The 23,785-nt window shown below is 43.9% G+C and overlaps 1 non-coding gene across 1 annotated transcript; it reads right to left on the reverse strand.

Annotated features, from left to right (window-relative positions):
• Positions 1-471: 471 nt before the first annotated feature.
• On the reverse strand, positions 472-547 carry Trnat-ugu (transfer RNA threonine (anticodon UGU)). The gene has a single exon. It is a non-coding gene; the product is annotated as a tRNA-Thr (tRNA).
• Positions 548-23,785: the final 23,238 nt, after the last annotated feature.

Genomic DNA, 23,785 nt, shown 5'->3' on the forward strand with positions numbered 1-23,785 from the left:
CCCAACGTGCTCTAGAAGGTGTAAGTCAACTACCCTGGCCAGCAAGATCTCCGGATCTGTCCCCCATTGAGCATGTTTGGGACTGGATGAAGCGTCGTCTCACGCGGTCTGCACGTCCAGCACGAACGCTGGTCCAACTGAGGCGCCAGGTGGAAATGGCATGGCAAGCCGTTCCACAGGACTACATCCAGCATCTCTACGATCGTCTCCATGGGAGAATATCAGCCTGCATTGCTGCGAAAGGTGGATATACGCTGTACTAGTGCCGACATTGTGCATGCTCTGTTGCCTGTGTCTATGTGCCTGTAGTTCTGTCAGTGTGATCATGTGATGTATCTGACCCCAGGAATGTGTCAATAAAGTTTTCCCTTCCTAGGACAATGAATTCACGGTGTTCTTATTTCAATTTGCAGGAGTGTATATTAATACCTTCTGTTGCTGGAGGGTGTTGATATATATCAACGGGGTGTGAGTCCCCGGCCGGGACTCGAACCCGGGATCTTCTGCTTACATGGCAGACGCTCTACCCAGCTGAGCCATCGAGGGCACAGCGGATACTGCGACTGCAGGGAGTATCTCACGCACGCCTCCCGCAAGACTCACATTCTCACCTCATATGTACACACACTACATTCGTAGTGTCCCTACCCAGAAAACTCATTACTCGTGGAAGACATTCTTACCAAGTCCCGTGAGAGTTCGAGTAATATGTGTTCATCTGCACAGAAGAGGAAAGTCATGGCCAGTATTGCCAGAACTATATACTTACATGGATATGGTGGCTGTTCTTTCGTCATGTCCTGGTATCGGCGAACAAGTATGGTACTGCAATGCCTGCGTCGTAATTAAGAACGACACAGTATCGAATTGTACTGTACTTTATTTACATTCCTGCAATTGACGCACCTAATTGTTTTGTTATTAATTGCAAATCCCGCACAGAATGTTATGTACTGCTTCGTACACATCGAAAAGAAGAGTGTGTAGCTACAGAGCTGTGTGGTAACTGTCATCGTAGGAAAGTTAGACAGGAGCAGTAATGATTAGCGCACAAGTTAACACAGTAGACAGAAGATTTACTTCAATTGTATTTCTACAAACGAGCGAATATCAATTACAAATAATGCAGCAAGGCATAGTGTCCAGCTAGTACAATAGCAGAAAGGATTAGGCTCTCTGAACTAAAGCGGAGCCACGACTGGACGGCGTCTGTGCAGCGTTACGTACCGAAGTGGCTCCAAGTGCGAGTGGGCTGTGTGGCTGCCGCCGGCCGTCCTATGTCGCGGCGACAGAGGGCGCCCGTAGTCCAGAGCCGCTGGGTGCGTGGCTCAGCGGGCGTGCCCCATTGGGTCCGCAGGGTCCAGCACGACCGCTATCCCTATCTGACGTAAACTTGCAGTTCCACTGCTAACTCTGCGACACCGGTAGGGTGGTAGCGATACGAGGCACCACACTGAAATACGAACATGTTCGTGTTTAATAAATGCAATCAACATCAATTAGCTTCACAATGTAGGTCTAAACCAAGTTCACCGCTACAGTTTAACTGATAGAAATGAACTAGTGAAATACTGATAAACCATGAAATTTCTCATAGTTAGGGACGGGAAGGAGCGTCCTGTATTTGCCTTGAAGAAACCCCTAATAGTCCATATCGCTTCCAGTGTTATTTATTCCTGATGACCCGTTTTAGAAGTTAAGGCTGTCATCTTCTGATCTTCAAAAAAGTCCTTAGTATACGTTCTGTTCCATTATGACTGTGTCACACAATGCCATGCTGACATTATACAGTCCGCAGCTCGTGGTGGTGCGGTAGCGTTCTCGCTTCCCGCGCCCGGGTTACCGGGTTCGATTCCCGGCGGGGTCAGGGATTTTCTCTGCCTCGTGATAACTGTGTGTTGTGTGATGTCCTTGGGTTAGTTAAGTTTAAGTAGTTCTAAATTCTAGGGGACTGATGACCATAGATGTCCCATAGTGCTCAGAGCCATTTGAACCACATGACATTATACATTATAGTATAGTACTATAGGCTGCATCAAATCTGTCTTTGGACTCAAAAGCCCGAAGGCACAAGTTATATACGGTATATTAATGACGATGGACACTTGCAGCATTTAAAAATACACCTATTCTAAGTAGTTCAGCAGTCGCTATATTATATACGTTAGGAAAAATGGTATTTTGTGTAGCTTCTGTATTTAAATTTCAGTTACGCAGTGAAACTTTCTGATGTACATAAATAGTCCATCATATCTTCTAGAATTCAAGGATGTGAAGCAAACAGGTGGCAGACATGGATTTGCTATATTACTCTGTAATGCAGCAAGTTTATGTTAGTCAGACTTTTAATTTGATCATTTTCCAGATACGTTAATTGAAATATGAGATGCTTTATACTATTTTGATATTGAATCCTCATGAAAACAACTATTTCAGTGAGAAAGGTGAAGAGTTTCACTCAAGTATATAGTGATCAGTTTCGTGGTCCAATGTGCGAGTCACGACAAGTGAACTAAACGTCAACATAGCGTGATTAGCGTCTAACAGCATTGCCCTGAAGCTCTCAGAAAGCGATAGGGGACTATCGAAAAGATTCCGTTTGAGGGTGTTGCCGCAGCGAGTTTCCCGTACCAAATTTTGCAAGCACCAATGGGTCGCGGTTGGTATTTCCTCCTGTTTTTGTTTTCTGAAGGAATCAACTAAATCTGCGTGGTAGTAGTTTATGAACGGACATCACGCAGTTTTATGTAACAAAACAGTCCATCATCTACCAAATAGGACCATTAGCGAAGAACGGCTCCGTCTAATCACAGTCCTTTGTACTTATTTCATATCTACGAGCCAGAAAACCGCTTACGTTCGCAGGAACAATGAATGGCCTGTATCTCTGCCCTAAATGACATACACATAGCAGCCATACAACCTGACATATCTCCCAGACTGTGGTTCGAATATGTGAAGCTAAGTAAACTTCAGGTGACGTCCAAATTTGTTATGAGACTGAGACACGGATCTTACCCCGCACATGTATGTAGAATAAAAATTCTAGTTCCTAGATGTCATGGTCAGGATTAGACTGAGGCAGCCAACCTGAATCAAGTAATTCGAACGTGCATTAAGTATAAGAAAGCACAAGAAATATTGTAGAGGAAGCAGCAAGAGGTTTTCCTATAACAAGAAGTGTTAACTCCTTACTCATCATAGTCGATGTAAATAAGTTCAGTATGGTGGTAGAATGCTTATAAGAAGCCGATATACAGATCAAAATTAGATACTATGTGTGAAAGGGTCTTAATGGAGCAGGTTGTATAACCAACAAAATTTTTTTGAAGAATGCGATCTTGGCTATTAAAGGTTTCTTCATATACTGATAAACCATTATACTAGGGAAGATTGATTTCTCGTAGGATTAGAGGCTGATTACCGACGGACCATGCCTGACCACTCGAATCCCGCCCTTACACGTGTGGCGTGGAAGCAGAGGTCACACGTGGCCGGGTGTCGTGGCCCGGCTCCACGCGGGCTTCCGAGCAGATAGGCGGCAGCCGAACTGCGGGGATCCGTTACACGCGCCAGAGTTATTAGGCCAGCGCAGATACGGGCCCGCTGTGCTTTGCTGCTCTGTGCTGTGAGCCACCAGATGCGCCTCGCCAACGGCCCGTAAAAAAACCCACTCTGTCCCACAGCCCGCATGTCGCCGTTCTGCTGTGTATGGGTACGCTTGTCAGCCCACACAGCACGTACGCAGTCCTTATGATGGACTTTAATTAAACTGGTAGAGTTGTTACTGTTACTGTGTTGTCAGCAGTAGGAAGACTAGCTTGATGAATCTCTTTTCGCGGGTCTACCCCGTCCAAGTTTTCCCACACCTGTTTAAGTAATGCACTCTTGTTACTGTATTCAATACTTGGTCTCCCTCTATATTTTTTTAACTCCCTCCCCCAACCCCATACTTCCTTTCATTACCAAATCAACAATTCCTTGATACTTGAGGTTGTGTCCTATCAGTCTAACGATTCTTTTAGTGAAGCTGAACCATAAAACTCGTTTCTCCACAATTCGATGCAGTACCTCTTCATCGGTTACTCGATATACCCATATGATCATCAACATTATTCCGTAGCACCACATTTCAAAAGCTTCTATTCTCCTCCTGTCTGTACTCTTCATCTTCCGCTTTCCATTCCTGTACTAGGATTTACTCGAGGCAGATGGTTTCAAATAAGGCCCCCTAACATATTGACATCGAGTGGTTGTAATTACAGTGCACCTACTCGCAGAGGTCCTTTGTGGCCTGCAATTATCGTATGACAGCGAAACTTGGTAGTTATGTTAACGCATTAATGTAGAACCGATTTACGCTGAATAACCAATTAGCTCCAATTATGGCCCCAGGTGCAAATCTGGCGCTATAAGCTGTTAGAATAATGGTATGACATCAAAGCTATCATTTGAGAAGTCATACCGGGAATAAACAGTACGGCTATTGCGAAGAGAGACCGTGCACTGTTAGTGAAACTGTTTTATCGAAACAGCAATTACAGGGCTGTATTGAGGGATTACCGCCGACTAAAAGATCTGAGGAGAGGTCAGTGTCATTAAATTGTTTAAAGAAGATGATAATGAAATTCGAAAACACGGGTGAGCTCGGTATGGCACCTGGGAAAAAAAAGATGTCCTATCCCAATGGAAGCTATTGACCGGGTTTCTGCTGCCGTAAGTGACCATGCAGCACGTGGCACGGCTAGTGCTAGTGCTCGTGTCGTGTCACGAGAATTGTCCATCCCATGGTCAAATGTGCACGAAGTTTTGCATTCTATTTCACATTGATAACCATACATCATCCAGACATCTTGATCCGCAGCAACGTTCTGAATTTTATCCTCTGTTTCTGGCACATATCGATGTAGATGGCATGTGGCCGGGAAATATTCTGTGGAGTGATGAGACACATTTTACACTAAGGGCGCAGTGAATATACACAACTGCCGCATTTGTGGTACTGTTGAACAGCATTTTGAGCACGAAGAGACATTGCACTCGCCGTATAGGAAGTCGTAATTACATTGTACGCCTCTATCGGTAAGCAGAGGAGCGCAGTGAGCATCCTTGATGTGGAGCCATTTGCATTATCCATAGAAAATCAGTTGCTTAGCAACACTTCAGTGTTGCTCTGAAATACTACAAACTGTCGTAAAACTGATGAACTTTATTAAGACGTCGTCTGAAAGCTAGAGCTCTTTAGATAAGTGGGTCCCGATATCGGTAAGGGGGTTACACACATCTAATTTTATAGCAGCATTCGTTGCCTTTCTAGGGAAAACGTACTATCGCTAATTTTTTTAATTTAGGTGTGAACTTATACTTATCTGGAAGAAGAAAATCACATCAGAACCATGTTCTTTCTAGGAACCCACTTTCTTTTGAAGGTCGCATTCTTATGTGATGTGTTTGAGAAGCTTAACTCACTGAATAACTCTACAAGGAAGTGAAGCTCATTTCACTCAGCTCATTGACGAAGTTCCGGCCCTGAAAAAGAACCTTCTCCTTTCGAAGAGAAGAATGAATGACGGAAGGGAAATGGGCTACTTTCCATGTTTTCAGCAGTTTATAAATGACAATGAGATTAGCCTTACTGCACATATTTTAATCGAAGGGAATTTGTCTTAACTTCAAGTTCATACTGAAAAATACTTTCCTGAGAACTGTGGTAGGTTTTGGTAGGTTCAAGATCCCTTCGGTAATGATTCTCCTTCTGACTTCAACACTACAGAAGAGGAACAGTTGATGAACTTACATCAGATTCTGCATCAAAAGAGAATTTTTCATCAATGGCATTACCGACATATTGGTATTCGGCAAAAAAAGAGTTTCCAAGCTTCAACAAGAAAGCATTGAAGGTATTAATTTCTTTTGCAATGCCTTATGTTTCCGAGACTGCCTTTTCGACAGCAGCTATCATAAAAACCATGTGCAGATCAAGACTTTGTTTGGAGGAGGAAATGAGGATAGTTGTATGTCATTTGATGCCAAAATTTGACAAGATGTACAACAAGCCCAGTGTCTCCTACAGAGAAGGACGGAAACAACAAAATGGATCAGGGGAGTTACGAACTCAAGAGGCTTGAAAACCATGCTCGTAGAGTATTGCTAGGCGTCAATCAGTCCGCTTCTCACATAATTTTGTGGTTTTGCTTTATCAAGATATGCTGAGTATCTTTTCATTGCCTGTATTTGCTCATATTTTCCATGCCAGGGAAGAAGATCACGTTGGCAATCTTAATTGCGTGTGTTCAGTGTCATCTAAATTACGATTGGCAGGAAGCCTTGCATCGTGCTCAGCTGCGTTTTCCTAGACTTGCAACCAGGAGACTGGACCTGTTCAATCCAAGCTGTCTTCAAAATTTCAGTCTTTGAAGGGAGTGGAAAATTTTAGGTGGACAGGAATAATGTCTTCCTCTCTTCCGACTGGAGGAGACACTTTCTCTTTCTAGCAAATTTATCTTGGTAATTGGTCCGTGGACTGCCACCAAGTCTGTTCACTGTTTGTATGCCTGAGGCATTTTAGATTTTGGACAGAACTTACCAAGACGCGGGGGTCACAGCGTCAATTGCTGTTCCGTGGTCAAGTAAGTTTGATGTTCTGTTTCTGTACACTCGTGAACAGTGATTTTTGGATAAGGGTTACTTTAAGTTAGGATTCTCAATACTGGCTACACTCAATAGTTAAGAGCAGTTCGAGATTCTCTCGAGTGATATTTGAGCATCGTTTTACGCAAATTGAGATGGAATGGAATTCGGTCCTTAATCGGTTACGATTCGCTTCATGTCCCTAGTGCCGGTTAACTTTCACGATTCTTTTTGCTGTGAATCACGAGCTGATTTTCATGATTCATTTATTAAGGGAAAATGGTGAACTTTGCTTCCGATTAATCAGTGAGTTTTAATCTCTGTGTGCGACAAATCGCACTTCCGTGTCTGTTTCCTCAGTCTACAAATCCTTGTTCACTAATAATGACTGATACGTTATTATCGTTTGCTCTTATGGAAACATTAGTGGTTTTTTATGTGTGTTCCACCTAAACACAGTTTCAGGGGTATACTGTATCAGTTAAATTTTCATTTTGCAGATACTTAATTCGTTGAATTTCGCCAAGCACAGTTTCGCTCCTTCTATAATCTCTAACCTCATTTACCTTGCGAGAGAAAATCGCTTGAAATGTTCAGTAAAGTATAAACCCCGATCGATCGCTCTGGAGTTCACTAATTAAATTTCCGTTGCACAGTTTTCTCCTCTGGCTAATATTCAATTAATATTCATGGAACTTTAGATTATTTGGCAGTCAGGGGCAGGTAGATAATGTTAAGTACGGTACTCGTGCAACAGATAGTTCGTCTGCGGAAAGTTCTAACTGTAAGTCGAAAGCCACTCCCACCGCAAAACTAAAACATGGAACAGAAGTGAATTCTTTTAGTACCTGTTGATTTTACTGTTTTCTACAAATCTGAGTATCGTTCTTGCCGAACTGCAACCACTGATTTAAAATACTAAATAAATCAAGACAGACAAAAAGTCTTTTTTACGGGCAGTGATTTTGGATTTTCTCCAAGGATATTAGATAAACTTCTTTAAAGTGCAAGTGTTCGTGGTGTATTCTCAGAGTGTATAATGAATGAATAAACGTTACTAAAATGCGGATTTTCAAAAGCTAATAGCGCGAGAAATGAGACTATACACTGAGGTGACAAAAATCATGGGATACCGCCTAATATCGCATCGGATCCCTTTTACCTGCGTTGTGGAGTAACTCGACGTGACATGGACTCAACAAATCATTGGAAGTCCTTGCAGAAGCATTGAGCCTTGCTGCCTCTACAGTTGTCCATAATTGCCAAAGTGTTACCGGTGCAGGATTTTGTGCACAAACTGACCTATCGATTGTGTCCCATAAATGTTCGATGGGATTCAATTCGGGCGATCTGGCTGGACAAACTATTCGTTCGATTTGTCCCCAAAATTTTTCAAAAAAATCGCGAACAATTGCGGTCCGGTGATTTGTCGCATTGCCGTCCATAAAAATCTCATCGTCGTTTGGCCTTCAAGTAGCCGAATATAACCATTTCCAGTCAGTGGACTGGACCACAGGATCCAGTCCATTCCATGAAACCACGGACTACGCCATTATGGAGCCGCCACCGGCTTGCACAGTGCCTTGTTGACAACTTGGGTCCGTAACTTCGTGGGGTCTGTACCACAATCGAACCTTACCATCAGCTCTTACCAACTGAAATGTGGACTCATATGACCAGCCCACCGTTATCTAATCATCTACGGTCCAACCAATACGTTCACAAGCGCAGGACAGGCATAGCAGGCGGTGTCGTGCTGTTAGCAAAGCCACTCGCGTCGGATGTCTGCTGCCGCGCCCCATTAACGACAAACGTCACTGCACTATCCTAACGTATATGTTCGTCGTACGTCCCAAGTGGGTAATTTGCTTTTGTGGCCTCGGTGTAAAAATGCATGTTACGATAACTCGGTTGAGGCTGTCGTGACGCAGTTCATACACATTTCATTTGGAGCCGCGACAATGAATCCTCCTGCGCCGTCCACCTCCTCTGAGTAGGACTGACTGTACCAGGACGTATAATTCACGCCTCCCCCTAGCGGGCTATTATTCAGTAAGAGGAGACACACCCACTAATTTCAAGACACGCCTGTAGGGCGCCCTTCTTTCGGTGATAGACTCGCTTACCCCTGTATTTACGCCACGTAGTTCTGACAACATAATTGACGCAGAGCCGGCCAGGCGACGAGCTCGCATGTGGACACGTCGATCTGGAAGTCCAGACGTCTGCTGGCGGCGAATTGGCTATCGACACGACGAGTCTGTCGCGCGCTTTCGAGTAATTGTTCCTCGGGCGCAGGCTGGCGTGCGACACGAGGTGTGTTCTCGGGATCTGTCTGGCTACAAGCACACCAGGCTCTTCATTTTCTGAATTTACACTGAATCTCGTTCGTTAAGGAGGGAGAAGCGGAGAGGCTGTGTCCTCTGGCGTCGGCGCGCTCTTTCAGGGAGAGAAATTTACGGCAGGGCTGAGCACAAGCAAAAAGTCCTCCCTTGGCGACGCCCAGTGCCTAGCTACCCAGGTACACGCCGATGCGATGGATAACTCGACCAGGCCAGTGCGCCGAGGAGAAGACAGTCCAGGCTGAAACTTTATGCCGGTCACCTCTCACAGATCCAACCAGCTGCACAAACATACACCTACGAGGGATAATCAAAAACTCCTTCTCCGTTATTTATGTGACTCGTTATTTACGTAGGATCGAGTGAAGTTCTCCGTGGAGCTTAGAGTTCGTGTGAAGGGTAGAGTTGTTGAATATAGTATATATTAGTTACTCACTAACGAGTACTCCACGAGACATCAAGCACCGTTTCGCTACTGCCTTAAACATTTCTTAACTCGCATGGTTTTTACCAAGCACGCAGTTCGAACACGACTTGGGCCCAGTCAGTAGTTTCGTACCTTCCGCGGACTAGCAGTAACGGAAATGTTTCGTTACTCCCTTATCTTCTTTCCCGCATGTTCGCACACTTATTTTTTATTTTTATTTATCGTTATTGACGATTAATAACGTATTTCACTAATGGTTCAAATGGCTCTGAGCACTTGGGAGTTAACATCTGAGGTCATCAGTCCCCTAGAACTTAGAACTACTTAAACCTAACTAACCTAAGGACATCACACACATCCATACCCGAGACAGGATTCGAACCTGCGACCGTTGCAGTCTCGCGGTTGCAGACTGAAGCGCCTAGAACCGCTCGGCCACACCGGCCGGCCGTATTTCACTAATGGATCATTTTTATTCATTACATTTCTTTTAAAAATGCACAAAAAGAAACACATACACGTTCTTCCAAGAAACCAACTTTTTACTTCTCACTACTCGTGACTGATAAAGTTTAATTTTAAGCATTTTAATTTTTAAATATTTTTATCTTCGTTATCTAGTCAAATAGATACTTACGAGGGTCACTCCAAAATAAATGCTCACTATTTTTTTAAATTCATCTTTTATTCCAAATGTTTCAAAGTTTTACAGTGTGTAGATACATCCTTTAGGAACAATATTTTCATTTTTCCCCATAATTTCCATCCCTCTCAACTGCCTTACACCATCTTGGAACCAGCGCCTGTATATTCGCATGGTAAAATTCTGGACTAACCTTTTGGAGCCACTGTTTGGCAGCATGTACAAGGGAGTCATTATCTTCAAACCTTGTTCCACGAAGAGAGTCTTGATAGTCACATGGAGCCAGGTCAGGAGTGTAAGGCAGTTGTTTCAGTGTTGTCCATCCGAGTTTTGTGATAGCTTCCATGGTTTTTTGACTGACATGTGGCCGTGCAATGTCGTGCAATAGCAAAACATCCAGCTTTTGCCGATGTGGTCAAACACGACTCAGTCGAGCTGGAAGTTTCTTCAGTGTCGTCACATATGCATCAGAATTTGTGGTGGTTCCACTTGGCATGATGTTCACAAGCAAAAGTCCTTCGGAATCGAAAAACACCGTAGCCATAACTTTTCCAGCAGAAGGTGTGGTTTTGAATTTTTTTTTTCCTTGGGTGAAATTGCATGATGCCACTCCATTCATTTCCTCTTCGTCTCTGGTGAAAAATGATGGAGCCATGTTTCATCACCTGTCACAATTCTTCCAAGAAATTCATCTCCACCATTCTCTTACTGTTCCAAAAGTTCGCTGCATACCGTTTTTCTTCTTTGTGAGCCACTGTCAACATCCTGGGAACCCACCTGGCACAAACCTTTTTTAACGCGAACACGTTCAGTATTCTGCAAACACTTCCATCCCCTAACCCAACGTAGCGTGACAATTCGTTCACTATGAAGCGTCTGCCAGCAGTCACCAATTCGTTAACTCTCTGCACACGGCCTGGAGTGTGTGCAGTACGAGGCCTGCCGCTGCGAGGACAATCCTCAATATTGCCGTGCCCGCTTTCATCACGTAACCTGCTTGCCCACCGACTAACTGTACTGCGATCGACAGCAGCATCACCATACACCTTTTTCAACCTCTTGTGGATGTTTCCCACTGTCTCGATTTCACAGCACAGGAATTCTATGATAGCACGTAGCTTCTGACGAACGTCAAGTGCAGCAGCCATCTTGAAGACATGCTGTGACGGCGCCGCTCACGGGGACAGGTTGAACTAAGTTTGAAAACAAGCGGGAAGGATGTATCTACACACTGTAAAACTTTCGCACATGCAGAATGGAAACTGAATTTTTACAAAAATAGTGTCCATTTCTTTTGCAGCGACCCTCGTATTAATATCTTATTTAAGTTAGAAATACGAAAATCATTATTAACTGATCGAAGGCAGTTATTATTTGTGGCGATTTGCAACTGACTCTGTTAAAAACAAGACTATTTTTAATTATACTGTTGCGGCATCCCCCATGAGAATATGTCATCCACTGTCAAACATACAATGGCCTTCATTACAACTTACTTCTCAGCATAGGAAAGAATCCATCTTTTCATACCAAGAGCTAGACAATTCTTCCATTTTACTCATATTTTCACGCAACTGAATATATATATCCAGTTCTTGTAGTGAATCTCTCGTCAGTTTCCTGTAACCTAGACGATATTGCAGAGCATGCATGTCGAAGGATACATTGCGTCGTAATTCGGAACAACACAGGACCTGGAATATTGCATTTATTCACCGACACCGGATAATCGACTTTCAAATAAAACGACTCGCCAGTACGAGACTATACATAATGGACGTACGAGTACAGCTTGTCGATACATGGTTAACGACATACGGAATTTTGGGTCTGGCAATGAGTCATTTGGTTTCTGGGCGGAGGGTACAGGACGTGGGGCCAGACCTCGGGCTGCTACCCCTGCCCACTTTGTCCCCAACCCTCCTTTTGGGCGCCAGGAAGGTAAGATTCCTTAGAAAATAAAAAAAAATAAAAATAGAAAAAGTTGAATCGAAAAAGAGAGAAATGGTAAGCCCTCCTCTCGCGATACGCAAAAGATCCCGGTTGGAGTCCAAGTTCGGCACAAATTTTTGCTGTCGTCATTCCATTCTACAGCTGATCTTTGTCAATATTCGGAATTATGAATACATTTAATGTACTCCTGTACTATGATCGTACGGACGTGCATTTCGTATTTATTATTCTCTCCATGAGCTTCATGTTACTAGCTATGTCTGATGGTAGAAAAATATGCTCTTTCCTCCAAAACTCTTTCCTCGTAGCTTTCGCGGTACTTATTCAGTGGTAATGGACTCGATTAATCGTAGAATTTTACTTTAAATGATACGAAACACGAAAGTACACTTGCATGCTAGTACGGTCTTGTTCATACCTACTGCGGTTTGGTTGAAAGGGTGGAGACAGAGAACGTTTCTGAGAGAGAGGGAGAGTGGGTAAGAAGCGGCTCAGGAAGCAAGAAGGATAAGAAGAAAGAGAGAGAGTAAGAGGTAAGGGAGGAAAAGGAGGAGGAAGGAGGAAGCATAAAGAAAGAAATGAACGATTACAGAAAGGAGCAAAAACATAATGAGTGGAGCGGTTTCATGATGCAATGTCTATTAAAGCAATCATCTTAAGGCATGCTGCTTGCTATAATCCAGAGAAGTGATTTACATTCAAATGGTTCAAATGGCTCTGAGCACTATGGGACTTAACATCTGTGGTCATCAGTCCCCTAGAACTTAGAAGTACTTAAACCTAACTAACCTAAGGACATCACACACATCCATGCCCGAGGCAGGATTCGAACCTGCGACCGTAGAGGTCACGCTGTGCCAGACTGGACCGTGGTTCCAGACTGAAGCGCTTAGAACCGCACGGCCACACCGGCCGGCGAAGTGATTTACATTGTGATCGTTTCTGTACACATAGTTCACACGGGTAAACAATGTGTCCAGACGTTATCAAAATGTAGGGCGTGAAGCACAAGATCATTACCGGTCAAACATGTATCGATATGAACTCCAGAGCTCTACCTGCTCCTCTTCTCCGGCTCCCAGCAGAATTGAGCGCGTGTAGCAAAATATTAACGATCATAATCCATGATTATGAAAACCGTCAGCTCATTTCCTCTCCTAAAGAAGCGATGGGTTAAACCATTGGATATTTCTGCAGAAAAACGTGGTATACCCATTTTCTGAAAGGACACACTCATGGTGGGAATATTTCCCGGGTAGTGTACTTTCCGTTACATCATTTCGTGCAGACACATTTTGTTCTTATTTCTTGAGAATATACCATCGTCGACAGCAAATGAAGCTGCTGATACGTAGCTTATCTGTTACCATACGTGATTCTGACCACACGGCGCTGTCTAAAGGGGAAAATGTATTTTACTTGCTCGCTTTATTTTTAAAAACATGTACACAAAACTGTATCAGTATTACTGTTTTTGCGTAGGTGTGTAGTCGTGAAAATAAGGCAACAATTGTAGGACGTTTGTCTTTTCTTCTGGCTCGACACCTATGCAAGAGTTCGAGAATGTTTCTTTTGAAGCGACATGAAGGAAATTGGCACTTACTAAACTTTTGAATTCGTATTGAGTTAATGTTTCTGTTTACTTCAGGAGTCCAGACAGCTAGGAACGGACACACCCATAGAAGAAGTCGAATCGCAGTGTAAAACTAAAAGATTAACCAGGCTGTCAATACAGATTTATGGTGCTTACGAGATTTCAGCTTCTCCAAAAGATCTAAAGAATTTTACATTTCTGGAAGTCCAATGAGCGTACAGCATTTCGTATTTATCTGGATGGATGAGAGACCCCAATTTAAGATTTCGTCGACTTCGACGTCATTAGAAACCGGGTCCTAGGTAAACTCAAGGATAACGTAGCGTGAAATCAGTCATGACTGACTGAAACCAGTTTTCTTTACAACACGTTAGTCGTACTGCTTGGGTCCCATAGAAACGGCCCTGTAAAGTGGCAGAAGATGTATATATGTTTTATTTTAAAGCAGTACAATTAAACTATTTAACATTATACAGATTATTATACCACTCTGGTAGTGTTAGTTACAAAATAAACTAAAACATAAATTTTTGATGTGTTAGTGAAAATTTTAATGGAGCAGGAAGTGGGCAAAAAAAGTTCTGTAATTCAGTGTTCATCACTAGACATTTTGTACGCCCTAACAGGTTGTTGAATATGTTTGTATCTGAATCCCTTATATACTAGTGTTGATCCCCTTATGAAGAATAGAGGTTCTTTCTGGTCAAAGTGTTATAATCATATTTTCACTACTATTGAGGAAAGGTAAATTCTGGTAACTAAAAAAGATATGAACATTTGTAAAGCTTTTATCTAAATACTAAGTGTGGAGAAGTGAACGTGAACAAGCAGATTAGACTAATTTCTTCATTTTCATACCACTAATCACAGTAATAGTGGCCTAAGGAGTGGAGCACTAGATTCCGGCCATGGAGCTCCGGGGTTCAGTCCCGAGCAGGAGCGAGGAATTTTCGTCGTTACATTGCGCTCAGCTTGCTGTTAAAGTGGTTAATGTAGAATATTCCCGGAGTAAAAGGCGACAGGGCCGGTGAGCCCGTCAGTCCGCCATCCTCACCCCCTCCCCTTTCTAGTGCTGCGCCCAACGAAACGCTGTACTCTGCCTTCAGACAGACCAGCAAGTTAGTTATAGGCAGAATGGGGCAGACATCATCTATCTATAGCAGAAAAAATTCGAACTTCAAACTTAACTGTACGAAGGCGTTTCACTAATTTTAGACAGTCTTTTTTTTCGATCAAGGATGTGCTCCACCTGTAGTTCCAGCGACAGTTTTTGTTTGTTGTATTTCACTGAGTTCAGAATTTTGTAGAGGTCACTCATTGCCGAGTTGGAAACCCCTACGTTTTTGTCAGGATGGAGACCGGGGACTTGTGAGGTGTCATTAGATGCAATAAGACACTATTCAAGTTTATTCCATTTATTAATATGTGTTCTGTGATGGTTGGTGGCTATGTAATTCAGAGAGGACTCCACTGAATTCAACAGTGACTTAGGTTCCGAAGACGCCGCACCAGCTCAGGGTGTAAGTTAATGATCTCCTAGTGTTCCGGTTTGCCGCCCTGTGACGAGGTAGGCATGCACCATCGGTAACCTTGCTTGGAACTGCAAGTGGCCGCGACCAGTGTCTTTGATTCGCACGCTGTTTTCGCGAGTATTCAGTCCCTCCTAGACCACTACCTGTATTATCCCATCAGGTGGACTGGGTTGTCAGATACCATGATGTCGTGCTGAATGTTGAAATTGGCACGCCAGTATAGTAGCTTGTCATAATCATGTGGCGCTGGAGTTTTAGGGCAATTTATGCCCCGGAGCAGATGTTGGTAGATCCCTGAACTACCCATTATTGTTGGCTGCGGTTCTAGCTTCATTATCTGTGCCTATATATCACTGATCAACTCATAAAGCAGCGAGTGTAATACCAACAGTGGAAGGATCGCATACACACAAGATGCTACTATACCATCACCAGAGAATAGAGTGCGAACTACTGATCGTGTACTCTAGACTAGTGGGGATGAATATTTATGTTGTCGAGCAGAAACTTCACTCTACAAAGTCATTCATATTGACTGAATCGGTACTTGTCTGCTCGAGTCATCAGCGGTCTTCTGTTCTACTACATTTGTTTTATAAATTTGTTACAATGACTTTACTGCTCAGACGAACTCTTGTTAGGTGTTGATGCATTGCATTTCGCGTCTCCTACATAACACTATGAAGGCTGTTCGGTTTGCCCTCTATTAACCATTTTCCGTTGACATCGCTCACAGTCTGGCTCAAGTATCGAGGCTGGTGTCTCACTGACTGAGTAGCGGTGTTGAAATGTTTATACTTCCAAAAAAAAAAAATGGCTCTGAGCACTATGGGACTTAACATCTGAGGTCATCAGGCCCCTAGAACTTAGAACTACTTAAACCTAACTAACCTAAGGACATCACACACAGCCATTCCCGAGGCAGGATTAGAACCTGCGACCGTAGCAGTCTTGCAGTTCCGGACTGAAGTGCCTAGAACCGCTCTGCCACCGTGGCCGGCTTTATATTTCCCAGTTGGAAGATGTTGATACTTCTGCATAACTTAGTGGCACCAACTGTTCGAACTTAGGAAATTTAAACTTGCATCTCCTTTCTGATTCGTCGCGTAACAATTTTAACAGCTGTGAGAAGCACTGAATTGGATGAAATGAGTCTTGTCATACTTTAATGATAATCCGTTATACATGAAGCACTTGATGATGTTTTTAAATATTTGGTGAGGTGATGTTTGGTAGCGACAGTGAAACGGTTTCAGTATTCTGGCAATACAGTTGAAAGGACGGCCAACCCTGTGATTCAACCTTGACAGCATTCACGAATTCTCCTCAAGCAAATCAGTTAGCAAAGTCTAAATCTGTATAGCTTGCCAAGAAGATTATCCAGGCTACTCCGGAATGCTAGCTCAGCGTGTTAACCGCAAAGAGCAGAGTGTCAACACAAGCCGACGCGCTCGTGGAAGCCGCGCGAGGGGCTTCTAAATGTCAGCAGACGCTGCTCCGGGTTACGTCGGCCTTCTGGCTCGTTTAGCTCGGCGCTTCAATCAGCTCCGCGGATGCTCCGAATTCCCAGAGCGCCGCCCTGCGGCCTCCTACGCACCGAGTGCGTGAGTTTTCGCAAGCTGGCCGCCACGACACCCGCCGACGCGCAGCGCCGCCCATCCGTCTCCGCGTGCTGCGACACGCACTTAACCCCGTTAACCCAGGTTTTGTAAGCGGCATCCTTATAAATAGCACGCACTGCCTTTAACCCCCTCGACCGTGATGTCAGTGCGTGAGAGAGGGAGAGACAGGCGGCGGAGGCGGGCAGGGGGCGCAGTTCGCCTAATTGAGAATTATGTTATCGCGCGGGGAGTCGCCCGGGGCGATCGGAGGGCCCCGGAAATATGCGTGACTCACCGGGGCCGCCATTCAACCGAGGCGAGAGCAGAGGTCGGCGGAATCGGTCAGGGGGACACGCTCCCCGCTGCGGCCTCGTAAACATGCGGCTGCTCATTCACTTGCCGTTGTTTGACAGCCGCCAAGTGTTTGTGGTGTGGCTGACGCCACTTACGACGCCCTTAACATTCGTCCGCTGCTTATAGTCCCTTCTGACGAGCAATTACCGCCGCGGCAAAACTGTTTGTTCAAACACGTCGAAACGACGCATGCAACGCGTGCAGAAAGTACAGCTAATTTTAAGCCGACAATTCGTCGCCGTCGGGGTGGCCGAGCGGTTTTAGGCGCTACATACTGGAACCGTGCTACCGCTACGGTCACAGGTTCGAATCCTGTCTCGGGCATGGATGTGTGTGTTATGTCCTTAGGTTCTTGATTGGCGACTCCATGGAGTGTTCTGTGCACCACGACCAGATAACGGATATAATTGGAAGGACAAACAGCATTGGTCGTATTTTTTTGTTTTTTGTTTTATTATCCGCAAAATCGATTTTCGGTCACTTAGTGACCATCCTCAGTGCTGTAATATACAAATAAAATTTGTAGGCATTGGTATCAACAAGCTTAGAGCGATCACATAAACATGTGATCGCTCTAAGCTTGTTGATGCCAGTGCCTACAAATTTTGATACTGGATCCCCTATCTCTTCTAAATCGACTCCTGTTTCTTCTTCTATCACATCAGACAAATCTTCACCCTCATAGAGGCTTTCAATGTATTCTTTCCACTTATCTGCTCTCTTCTCTGCATTTAACAGTGGAATTCCCGTTGCACTCTTAATGTTACCACCGTTGTTTTTAATGTCTCCAAAGGTTGTTTTGACTTTCCTCTATGCTGAGTCTGTCCTTCCGACAATCATATCTTTTTCGATGTCTTCACATTTTTCCTGCAGCCATTTCGTCTTAGCTTCCCCGCACTTCCTATTTATTTCATTCCTCAGCGACTTGTATTTCTGTATTCCTGATTTTCCCGGAACATGTTTGTACTTCCTCCTTTCATCAATCAACTGAAGTATTTCTTCTGTTACCCATGGTTTCTTCGCAGCTACCTTCTTTGTACCTATGTTTTCCTTCCCAACTTCTGTGATGGCCCTTTTTAGAGATGTCCATTCCTCTTCAACTGTACTGCCTACTGCGCTATTCCTTATTGCTGTATCTATAGCGTTAGAGAACTTCAAACGTATCTCGTCGTTCCTTAGTACTTCCGTATCCCACTTCTTTGCGTATTGATTCTTCCTGACTAATGTCTGGAACTTCAGCCTACTCTTCATCACTACTATATTGTGATCTGAGTCTATATCTGCTCCTGGGTACGCCTTACAATCCAGTATCTGATTTCGGAATCTCTGTCTGACCATGATGTAATCTAATTGAAATCTTCTCGTATCTCCCGGCCTTTTCCAAGTATACCTCCTCCTCTTGTGATTCTTGAACAGGGTATTCGCTATTATTAGCTGAAACTTGTTACAGAACTCAATTAGTCTTTCTCCTCTTTCATTCCTTGTCCCAAGCCCATATTCTCCTGTAACCTTTCCTTCTACTCCTTCCCCTACAATTGCATTCCAGTCACCCATGACTATTAGATTTTCGTCCCCCTTTACATACTGCATTACCCTTTCAATATCCTCATACACTTCCTCTATCTGTTCATCTTCAGCTTGCGACGTCTGCATGTATACCTGAACTATCGTTGTCGGTGTTGGTCTGCTGTCGATTCTGATTAGAACAACCCGGTCACTGAACTGTTCACAGTAACACTCCCTTTGCCCTACCTTCCTATTCATAACGAATCCTACACCTGTTATACCATTTTCTGCTGCTGTTGATATTACCCGATACTCATATGACCAGAAATCCTTGTCTTCCTTCCACTTCACTTCACTGATCCCTACTATATCTAGATTGAGCCTTTGCATGTCCCTTTTCAGATTTTCTAGTTTCCCTACCACATTCAAGCTTCTGACATGCCACGCCCCGACTCGTAGAACGTTATCCTTTCGTAGATTATTCAATCTTTTTCTCATGGTAACCTCCCCGTTGGCAGTCCCCTCCCGGAGATCCGAATGGGGGACTATTCCGGAATCTTTTGCCAATGAAGAGATCATCATGATACTTCTTCAATTACAGGCCACATGTCCTGTGGATACACATTACGTGTCTTTAATGCAGTGGTTTCCTTTGCCTTCTGCATCCTCATGTCGTTGATCATTGCTGATTCTTCCGCCTTTAGGGGCAATTTCCCACCCCTAGGACAAGAGAGTGCCCTGAACCTCTATCCGCTACTCCGCCTTCTTTGAGAAGGCCGTTGGCAGAATGAGGCTGACTTCTTATGCCGGAAGTCTTCGGCCGCCAATGCTGATTATTTATCAAAATTTAGGCAATGGCGGGGATCGAACCCAGGACCGAAGACAAAACCCCTAGACCACGGGTACGCAATCGTGTAAATAATCTGAAATGTGTTTTATTATAGGACAATTACCCAAGGAGTTCCACCCAGTAATATCCAAACAGCATACTCTCTACACAATTAATTAAATTGCCAATACTAAGCTCTTAAATAACAACAAACTCATATAACTTACAGAAATTAATAAATGGTTAAAAGAGTGAGCTTTAAAAAACAATAACGGCGGCTTGCCACCATAAAATCCAAGATCCTTTTAGAATAGTGCTTTTAGAGTTTATCAAAAAGACAAAAAGACAACTTTGAGAGCGACAATGGCGCTTGGCAGCATAAAATGAAAGAAGCACAACACAGAACCAATAAATATAATAACAAAATAATAATTTGATACAACCAAAGGGCGAGGGCAGCTCCCAATGCAATCACAGACAAGCGAACTCTCAATACTGCGGAGCCTTAGCACTTGAAACGGTCCCCGAAATAAACCGCTGAGAGCTCCCCGACATGCCTCCCACAACTGCCCATCACTTACGCACCTTCGTTATGTTCTGTAACACGGCAGATAATAACAACACAAGATAAAATTCAAAAAGCAAATAACAGTATAACATCCGACAGCACATGATAACCACGGCGCCGTTAACTCGGACGCTCTTAACTGCCGGAAGCCAACACACACACAAATCTTAATAAAGAATTGTCGCTTCTTAAAACAAAACAATAAAAGCCAAGCGCACATGAATAGTCAAACCACAGTCTTATAAGAGCCTTAACAACACCAACCGCGACTATTCCACCAAGTTAATAGTAACACAGCGAGAAAAATACAGAACATACCACTAAATGCTGTTACTCAACCAGATTGACGAGATCGTGTTGTTCAGGTCCCAGAAGACCACGTATACCAAGCAGCAGTAATTCACTATGTATATACTGTACAAAACCGTCTTTCTTAGGCAGACTTTATCCAACACATCAAATGCCAAATATACCATACATGAACGCAACTCCGGGGAGGACTCCATTTGAGCAAATAAATTAGTGTCAACAAAAATCGTAACGAGCCACACACATAGCGAAAAGTTCCGACAACGCCGTCCCACATCAGAATGAAGTTCAGAAACCGCTGCTGGAGCTTCTGGGGAAAAATCTGACAAACCAACCCAGCCCACACCCGAACCGCGCAGACGACTCCAATATTCAGCAACTCGTTGTCTCCGGGCCAGAGTATCACGAGACCCCACCGGACCTCCACATCAGACAGGCAGGCAGAACAAGTACGCCGACTCCAATTAATCACCACCTCATAGCCAGCACAGCGGCGAGTTGCCTCCACCCCAGCCGACTTTGCTCATATTGCGGGGCACAACAACCTTAACGCTAGTCACTAGCAGACCAGGCAGGGCGAACTTCACGTTCCGTGCAATGCCCGGAAAAACCAACTACCCTCTCGATTTCCGCCGGCCACCGCAAACACACTCCAGCGACGTTATAGCAAATCGCCACCGGAGCGCCACCCGCACCAGGACAGTGAACTATAATAGATGACAGTGCGCGCTCTGAACAAGATCACAGGATAGCGGCGCTCGCCACACCACAATCCAGTATCGACTCTGAGAATGCGGTTCTTGTTACCGGATTTCCATCACTGAACGTTGGATACCTGCGATATTTAACTAAATCATAAATCGAAACAGCCAATTTCATGCCTTGTGTAAATATGAGAGCAAAGAACGGTTTCCGAAAGTCTGTTTTCGTCTTCCGGAAGTTTCTTTTCACGTACACGTTACAAGTACGTTGTTAATACATAGTAGGAAACGTACACCACATTTTTTTCGGCAACCTACGCTAAGTAGGTTTTGTAGCTGGGAGATCAACGCTTCCACGTGGAGCGCCTGGCTTTAATTCTCCGTAGTGTCAGGGATGTTTCCGTGGTAGGAATGGGCTGCTCGTAGCTACAGAAGGCCAGTTGAGTAGCTACAGGGATTGGAAAAAAATGGATACACAGCGAGAAGTGCGTGTTTGAACATAAATGCAGACGCTAGACAAGCCTGCAGGTTGTAATGTCGTGTTTGACGACGAACGCCACCTGCGCAGTCCCTCAATACGTTGCAAGCGTAATTCGTGGTCAGAACAGTGTTCTGTATAGTTATGAGCGCATTATGTTGTAGCTAAGTGAATTCGAACGTGAGCAAATTGTTGGTACCCGTGTGGTGATTATTTCCTTAATCAAAGTTGCCGAACTGTTTGTAGTTTCAAGAGGCACCATATCTAAGGTTTACATCGAAGACAGAGAAAGTGTCAAAATATCGTTACCTAAGTCACAACGAGGACAAATGTTGTATGCTGAATGATGGCGACAGACGGTCTTAGACGAGGAATGTGACGAAAAATAAGAGGATGGCAGCTGCAAAAGTCACTGGAGTACTTGAAAGTAGCGAGCTCTTTCTTCTAATCTCGTGTTTTCTACTGAAAATCTCGTGCTTGTACTCTTGTTAACTTTACTGTTACAGAGATCGCCTGAACTTTATTATTTTTAAATTGGTCCTGTGCGCAACAAATAACTTACTTGGTCTTTCTGCTGCCACTACTTGATCTGCTGCATTCCATTATTTAACAAAAACATAAAGGAACCTATTATTCATGCTGAGTGCAATGCATGGCAGATCCTGCTGTTGCTGCGGCTGCTGCTGCTTACTACAACTACATATAATTCAAGAGAAAGGCTTTGGTCAAATCTAAACTCGATAAATGATAACCGAAACAAGTAATTCCTTTTTTCAAAAACTATATTCTGAAAGCGGTTCTTTCTCATTCAACTAACAATACGCTAGAAGCTCTTTGAACAATCGCTTCGAATGTAAATCTGTCTCCAGTAACATTAAAGCAATATTACAAATTAATCAAACTCTTGAGACAGACTGAAATACTTCACAATTAAATACACAGTGAAACAATTCCCTGACAATTACAAAAGAAATCAATCACAAAAAGTTATACTTTATCTATTCACCTAACTATGGTTTTCCTTAAGAATTCAACTCCTAGCATTATGAAAATTACCGTCTGCTGCTACGCACATACACAAACTCTTTTCTTTAAATTAACAAGCGCGCTGCAAATTAGAAAAAATATCAACTCAATACCAAATTCTGTGTCGCTGCTGGCGGACGACCCCTCGCCCAACACACGTGCGCACCACAGCAGGCGGGCTCCTACACTGGCATCCAAACTGCCACTAATTAATCCGTGCGCTGCGAAGTGCGACAACAATATCTTAGATTCCAGAGCTTGTGTATGCGCGCTGTAGCCAACCTTTAAATCCTAAGAGAGTATTGCCAACTCTCATACTGAACGTCGCATTCGGGAACCCTTTTAGTACCAAAACAACAGAGCAGAGTTCTTTAAGCTGGGAATAACAGTACGAACTGGGACCCCAGACCCATTCATGAATGATACAAATAACCGTAACAGGTAAACGTGGTGCCGTAGACGTAAAATCTGCCCTATGGGGCACTGGAAGAATGTCATTTGATCGGATGAGTCTTGTTTCACACTGTTTCCAACTTCTGGACAAGTTTACGTTGTAAGAGTGAAATATAGGTGGGTTTTGGTGATGGTTTGGCAGCCACATGATGGTATTCTATGGGCCCTATGGTTGTTTTCAATGTCGCATTACTGCAAGGATTATGTGATGATTTTGGCTAACCGGTTTCCTGCCATGATACAATGCTTTTTCCCCAGTGGTGATGCTGTGTTCCAAGATGAAAGGGCCCCTTTTACACAACTGGCATCGTCCTGGACTGGTTGTATGAACACGAGTATTAAACATCGCATCTTAGTATTACTGAGCCTTCGTGATTGACTTTGGAGGAAAGGGTGGCTGATCGCTATCCACCATCATCACTGTTACCTGATCTTGCCACTAATTTGGATAGTAACGGTATAAGGTTCCGTTGAAAAGTCACAGAGGACCCGCATTTACGTCTTCCGGGACGACTGGAAGCTGTTTTGAATAGCAACGGTTTTCTTACTCCGTAATAGACATGATAATGTGTTTGGCATTGTCCTTACATTTTGCCCGCCCCCTGTGCTTGGACAAATATTAGTGGTTCAAAGTTCTAAGAAGCCTAGAACGACAGAGAGAACGGATTGCTGGCCCCATACCCCTCAACAGTGCATTCAAATTAAACCGTAAGGAAGTAGATGAGTCGGTTTCAATTCAGCATATCCAGTCCAGTCACATCTGTGAAGTGTGATTTTTGCCGAGAGTGCGGCGCTACATCGCATCTGCGTCAGAGGTGTACAGTTTTCGCAATGTACCA

This window comes from Schistocerca serialis, chromosome 5, assembly GCF_023864345.2.
Source record: "Schistocerca serialis cubense isolate TAMUIC-IGC-003099 chromosome 5, iqSchSeri2.2, whole genome shotgun sequence".
NCBI lineage: Eukaryota > Metazoa > Arthropoda > Insecta > Orthoptera > Acrididae > Schistocerca > Schistocerca serialis.